Source organism: Oryx dammah, unplaced genomic scaffold (assembly GCF_014754425.2).
Source record: "Oryx dammah isolate SB20612 unplaced genomic scaffold, SCBI_Odam_1.1 HiC_scaffold_22, whole genome shotgun sequence".
NCBI lineage: Eukaryota > Metazoa > Chordata > Mammalia > Artiodactyla > Bovidae > Oryx > Oryx dammah.
This window is the reverse complement of record NW_024070206.1, coordinates 11,325,990-11,331,365: the sequence shown is the minus strand read 5'-3', so window position 1 is coordinate 11,331,365 and position 5,376 is coordinate 11,325,990. Positions and strand designations below refer to the sequence as shown.

General features: G+C 49.7%; 1 non-coding gene across 1 annotated transcript; it reads right to left on the bottom strand.

Annotated features, from left to right (window-relative positions):
- Window positions 1-485: 485 nt before the first annotated feature.
- On the bottom strand, window positions 486-557 carry TRNAC-ACA. Its single transcript has one exon. It is a non-coding gene; the product is annotated as a tRNA-Cys (tRNA).
- Between the last annotated feature and the right edge of the window lie 4,819 nt (window positions 558-5,376).

Sequence of the window (5,376 nt, the reverse complement as noted above, 5' to 3'; positions counted from 1 at the left end):
GCATAGCTGCAGGTGGGACCTGTCATCCCTTCCCCTTACCAGAACCCCCCAGCCCGGGTCAGAAACCTGATCGAACTGAGCTGCCCTCTTTATCTGACCCTCCATCAAGATCCCTGGTGGCTCAGATGGTAAAGAATCTGCCTGCAATAGAGGAGACCCAGATTCGATCCCTGGGTGGGGAAGATCCCCTGGAGAAGGAAATGGCAACCCACTCCAGCATTCTTGCCCCGAGAATCCCATGGACGGAGGAGCCTGGCGGGCTATGGTCCATAGTGTTGCAAAGAGTCAGACAGGGCTGAAGCGACTAACACTTGCACTTTCTTTTTTAAAAAATTAATTTATTAGTTTGAAGGTGAAGGTGAAGTCGCTCAGTCGTGTCCGACTCTTTGTGACCCCATGGACTGCAGCCTACCAGGCTCCTCCGTCCATGGGATTTTCCAGGCAGGAATACTGGAGTGGTTTGCCATTTCCTTCTCCAGGAGATCTTCCCGACCCAGGGATTGAACCTGGGTCTCCTGCATTGTAGGCAGATGCTTTACCATCTGAGCCACCAGGGAAGTCTAATTTATTAGTTTAATTGGAGGCTGATTACTTTACAACGTCGTGGTGGTTTTTGCCCATTGACATGAATCAGCCACGGGTGCACACGTGTCCCCATCCTGAACTCCCCCCACCTCCCTCCCCACCCCATCCCTCAGGGTTGTCCCAGTGCACCAACTTTGAGGGCCCTGTTTCATGCATCGAACTTGGACTGGTCATCTGTTTCACATATGGTAATATACATGTTTCAATGCTATTCTCTCAAATCATCCCACTCTTGCCTTCTCCCACAGAGTCCAAAAGTCTGTTCTTTACATCTGTGTCTCTTTTGCTGTCTCGCATATAGGTCATTACCATCTTTCTAAATTCCATACATATGTGTTCATATACTGTATTGGTGTTTTTCTTTCTGACTTACTTCACTCTGTATAATAGGCTCCAGTTTCATCCACCTCATTAGAACTGATTCAAATGCATTCTTTTTAATGGCTGAGTAATACTCCATTGTGTATCTGTACCACAGCTTTCTTATGCATTCATCTGCCGATGGACATCTAGGTTGCTTCCGTGTCCTGGCTGTTGTAAACAGTGCTGTGATGAACACTGGGGTACACATAACAGTTGCACCTTCTTTCCATCAAGTAACTGGACTGTGGCGCTGAAGGTCGGCTTTTTCTCTGACGTCTCTGCCTGGGGAGTCTCAGAATGGATACATTTTTCCTCTCCTCGTGGCCTCCCCCTTTTGTGAAATGGCGTGTGAGTCCCGCTCCACACTTACACAGGGCTTGGGCTGGCCAAGCTCCCTGTGCGCTGACAGCTCCACGTGCCCAGCCCCCTGCACTGCTTCACTTTGAGGGGCAGAGGACCCCACCCAGCCTGCCTCCCAGCTCTGAACAGTGCTGCATCTAGGCAGGACAGGGGGTTCCCTCTGGGCCCTAGTAGGCCTCCAGGATGTCAAAAAGCACAGGGTCTCTTGTGGGGCCGGTGGGAGGGCCGTGGTATAGGATGGAGCCTGTCCTGAGCCTCCATTTCCTTCTCCAGGGGCTCTTCCCCACCCAGGGATTGAAGCTGGGTCTCCTCTAGTGCTTGAACCTGCCCAGGGGGCCAGCCCACCCAGCAGGTGACAGAACGTCCTGTCCTGTGTGACCCGCCTCGTCCCTGCAGGGCTCAGTGATGTGGAGTGACGGATGTCCGGATGTCCAGGAGAGTCTATTGCTATGAACACTGCAGAACAGGCAGTTATTTTTTTTTTAATGAAGAAAACATTTCCCACCCAGGGGCTCTGTTTTACCATAATTAATGTAAGCTGTGAATCCAGGGATGTTTAGACACTGCAAACGTCCCGAGGAGAGGAAGGCTCTGGGTTGCCATCATGCGAGGTGGTTCCAATCAAATGGGCAGCCTGGTCTCGGCTTCCCCAAGCTTTGCTTCTGGCCTCGGAGCCTCCAGCTCTCCAGTTCTGGAAGCTTCACTGAGTCTCATTTCCTTCTCCTCTGCAGAACCGGGTCTCCACCCTGCCTCTGGGACTGGCAGAAGGGTCAGAGATAATATATAAGGAACTCGTTCTAGAATGAATGGAAAGTGAGGTATTGAATGAGGCGCCAGAAGCCCCGCGTGTGCGGACTATGGGGCAGGAAGCCTCTCTCCCTGGCTTGGGGTTCAGTGTCCTGGGCTGTACGGTCAGGGTTTTCCCCACCTGTGTCATCTTTCTTGATCAAAATATGTTGTTTGTCACCCAAGCAGAACTTCTTGTTCCTCTTTTACCTGTGCAGCCTTGGAAGCCCTCAAGAATCAAGAATCTGGCCCTGGGGAAGTCCAGGCACTGGTTCAAATGAGGAAAGGGGTTCCCAGAGGCCCAAGGAAGGGGGCCAACAGTCATTCATTTATCTCACGATGGAAATTCTCACACGGTAAGAGTGTGAAGGGATCGTAAAGACCCGGATCCCACCTGCCTCAGATGAAGGTATGTGATACGCGATAAAACAGCTTCCAGGCTCGTCGATTTTACTCTTGGAAGTGTATGCGAGAAGTTTAGTAATTTAAGATATTTTATTATTAAATATCTGGAGGAGGAAATGGCAACCCACTCCTGTATTCTTGCGTGGAAAATCCCGTGGTCAGAGGAGCCTGGTGGGGCTACAGTCCATGGGGTTGCAAAGAGTCGGACATGACTGAGCAACTGGGCCTCAGTTATCAAATAAAGATGTTTGTAAAATGCAGATTGTTCACGGATCAAGAGTAAACACGAAGCTTCAGGGAGGTTTCGGACTTGCGGTTTAACAGGGCTGGACCGGGAGGGTATGTGTAACCCCCTCCCCCGGGGAACACCCCCACTCCATCGCCTCCACCTCCACGCAGCCTCACCTGGTCCACCCCATAGCCACTGAATTGGGACCTTAAGGGGGAGTTGTGTCTAAAAAGGCTCCCAGGTGGCTCTACGGTTCAGACAGAATTAGCAATCCCGACTCAAGAGTGTTTGTTCTTCGATGGAAACGTCTGGAAGGTACTCCCTCAGTGGTGGTTTCTGCTTTCTTTGCAGATGAGCTAGTGGTTTCTTCAAGATCTCAGTGATACACTGATAAGTCTATTGGAAAGCTTTGCCGGATCAAAGCGGTGTGAACATCACACCCTTGAGGGTGAGGATGTCCTGAGGGGTCAGCTCCAGACGGCCTCGAAGCTGCACAGTGGGCCCGAGACGCTGGGTACAGGTCTGCTGAAGAGGACCCAGGTCTCACGCCTGGGTGGCTCTTTCCATCTTTTGATAATGGGGAGCGAGTGATCTAAGGATACCTCTCAAAACCCTGGTAAAGAAAGGTGAGACAGCATCCCCCGAAGTTCCCCCCTTCCTCCCCAGCCGAGGCCTGGAAGTGATGCTTCCTTCACCGGACCAGGGACAGATGGGAAAACCACATTAAAATGAGTTTTCCCAGAGAGGTGCAGGTCCTAAGTTTTCAAAAAAAATTCTTGGCACCCAGAACATGGATTCTTAGGCAGGCAGCTTAGCTCTTCATTGTTCCACAAAGAACATAGTGTCTTTCAACAGATTTCTGAGGCAGTTTTCTGACGAAGCTGCCAGGTTGATGGACAGCATGTGCTTGGTGGTGAGTGCCATCCAGGGCTGACCTGGTTAGCTCTCAAGCCAGCCCTTGGGGAACAGTCGTCTGGGGCCTGGCTGCAGAGAGGCCTCCAGAGGACTGGGAAAGGGTGAGACAGCCCTGTAAGAAGGGGGCCTAAGGCTCAGGAAGGCTGGCCGACTGTGGCGTCTCAATTAGAATGTCAGCAAGGGCGCAGAACAAAGAGGGGTGAAGACTGTGGGCGTCGGAGTCCCACCAACCTGGGCCGAATGCCGGTTCTGGCCCTCGCCGTGTGATCTTGACAAGTACATCCATCTGAGGTGGTCTTCTCTGTAAGGGGGCGTGGTTTCTTCCCCGACAGAGTATAAGGATTAAATGTGAATGTGTATAAAATGGGGCTTCCCTGATGGCTCAGACAGTAAAGATCTGCCTGCAGTGCGGGAGATCTGGGTTCAATCCCTGGGTTGGAAAGATCACCTGGAGGAGGGCATGGCTACCCACTCTAGTATTCTGGCCTGGGACATTTGGTAGCACGCTTACCCTATGGAACTCAATGGGTATTTTAGCCATTTAAAAATGTTTTTTTGTCACTTGCCCATAAAATGTCATGCTCAAGTTGACTGGATAAATGAGGGCTTGGTTGAATGTTTATTTAATAAACTCAAATATTTTCCTAAAATAGTGGTTCTCACTTTGCTGTACACCCAAAACTAACTCAGTGTTGTAAACCAACTATAATCCGATAGAATGAAATTATATATATATATATATATATATATATATATAAAGCAGTGGTTCTCAATAAGGGGCAATTTTGCACCCCAGAGTACCACTGGCAATGTGTGACTACATTTTGGATTGTCACAACTGTGTGTGTGTGTGTGTGTGTGTGTACAGCTGACATCTGACTGGTGGAGGGCAGGGCTGCTACTCAACACTGCATGGGACAGCATCCCCACCCCCACCCCTGGTCCCAGGTGCCCAGCCCCAAACATCAACAGTGCTGAGGCTGAAAGCCCCTGACGTGAAGGGTGAAGCTGAGCCTAGCCCACTCAGACGACGGGAGTGGGGGAAGCAAATGGGACCCCCAAGTCTCGGATCTGGCAGCAAAGGAAATCTCTTGAACGCATCCCTGAAAATGGAACCCTCTTCTCAATTAGGACACTTTTAGTGGTTAGCACTCATGGAGTTAAGTCAGAGAAACTGGATTCAGAATTAAAACTCAGTGGACTGAGTCAAATAGCTTTTTCGGAAGCTGAAAATTGTGAAAAAGCAGCAAAACTTAGATGGTCAAAAAGGGAAAGTAACTGGGGGTTGAAATGTGGTCCAGGAAAGAAAAAAAAAGGCATCTCACAGTAGTAAAATAGATGAGACCTCTCTCCCATTTTTAAAAATTTTCTTTCTAGGCCAAAACAAATTACATCCTAAGAGAATGTAAGTAAAGTTTCCATGATTCTGGAAAGACTAATTCCTCAGAAGGTCAACAGTTATCTGACTGGGCCAGTATCTGCTCATGGCTATGGTCTTAAAGAAGAAATTAAAAACCTAAAGTGAAAATCCTGGTTTGACTACAGTTTCAGCCAATTTTGACATTCCATTTGCTTGTCAGAGCACTTTAGTGCCCAGCCTGAGTCCACAGATCAGTTCTGAAGGACGACATGGTGGGCTTCCCTGGTGGCTCATTGGGGAAGAATCCCCAGTGTAGGAGACATGGGTTCGATCCCTGGTCCGGGAAGATCCCACATGCTGCGGAGCAACTGAG